Raw genomic sequence first — 1,469 nt, 5'->3', positions numbered from 1 at the left:
CCCCCCCCCCCCTAATCTACACCTTTTCTATTGATAATAAGAGAATGTGACGGTTGGTAGTCATCATACTTGGAATAAGTCTGGACCATGAGATGGAAAACCGGTAAGCTTCCAATCCTGTATCCACCATGAGCTTGACATCATCCTAGGAGACAAAAATAAGAATATATAAAGCTTGATTATTGTGATACTGCATTGCTAAACTCACTTTAGATACCACTTCTTACGACTCATATAGAACTTGCCCTTAAAAATCATCTATAAAGGAGAGGGTGTCTAAGTCCTTATAAGCCTCCGTATTAGGTTACTCAAATCCGATGCAGGATTATTGTTTTTACGTGAACTCCTACAATCTCCTTATCCACGGATCACACATGGGAATTGAGATATTTTCTGAGGGATTTTCCATCCTTGGAGGCACATTGGAGTTTCCACACTTCAACTTTGATACCATTTGTTGGGACAGATAGAACTCGCCTTTTAAAAGCTAACTAGCAAGGAAAAATATGTCCAAGTCGTTATAAATCTTCACATCAAACTACTAACTTGTGGGATCATTGCTTTCATGTGAAATCCCAACAATGATAAGAAAATGAGAAAAATAATACTGGACTGAGAGCTAAATGTAAAGTCACCTTATATTTGTGATACCCATCGCAGGCTACGTCACCATTGCTTTTATCCACCACTCTTCCTGAAGTTTTTGAAACCAATAAATGCTATTAAAGACAAAATTATATATATATATATATATATTGCCTACGGCCAGAAAAATCTTTTCATATTTTAAATCTTGAAATATGATATGAAAAAACTATTGAAAGTCAAGCTTCCCATTTGAAACACACAAGTATCATAAGTTAAATTTGAAATGGCAAAAGCTTTCTTAGTCATGCAATAGTAGGACTTGGAGTTGGGATCACCTACCGGTATCGGTACACCTGATCATGTGTGATTGGATAGTTATATGTGTCTTTTTTGCTTCCAAAAATGTTTTTCCATGCACTTTTAATGGAAATAGGTGGCACAATACATGTCACCACGCAACTGTCAGGGAAGCATACCAGTATGGATAGGTGATCTATGCTCGAGGAGTAGAGATTATTTCTAATCTGCTAGTGAGTTTTTCCATATAGACGCAATTTCTACCAATATGAACATTTCAGAAAAAGATGCAGCTCCACATATCAAATTTAAGACTCAAATTTATCATTCATTTTATCTTCTCATATATGTGTTGGTCAGTTGGTGCATTCCATTGTACTTTAACAATTCATTTCTTTTTAGAAAAGTTAACTTTTTTTCTTTCTAACTTAGATTTTCCAAACTTTATGGAAAGGCAAATAATTTTGTATGAGATGTTGTCCACTCATATATTAATTGTAAAAGAAAAATCTTTGAGCTGATAAGTCTTTCCAGCAGAAGAATACAAAAGAGAATAAGATCACTTTAATTTTTTTTTTTTTTTT

General features: G+C 34.4%; 1 long non-coding RNA gene across 1 annotated transcript in view; it reads right to left on the bottom strand.

Annotated features, from left to right (window-relative positions):
* Window positions 1-188: 188 nt before the first annotated feature.
* The window catches only part of LOC122091760, a 1,648-nt gene continuing 367 nt past the window's right edge, over window positions 189-1,469 (bottom strand). Inside the window, exon 3 of the long non-coding RNA XR_006144013.1 lies at window positions 189-694. This is a non-coding gene — a long non-coding RNA (uncharacterized LOC122091760). The remainder of the gene's footprint in view (window positions 695-1,469) is intronic.

This window comes from Macadamia integrifolia, chromosome 10 (assembly GCF_013358625.1).
Source record: "Macadamia integrifolia cultivar HAES 741 chromosome 10, SCU_Mint_v3, whole genome shotgun sequence".
Taxonomy (NCBI): Eukaryota; Viridiplantae; Streptophyta; class Magnoliopsida; order Proteales; family Proteaceae; genus Macadamia; species Macadamia integrifolia.
Note: the sequence above shows the minus strand (reverse complement) of the source record. Positions and strands in the feature narration are given on the sequence as shown.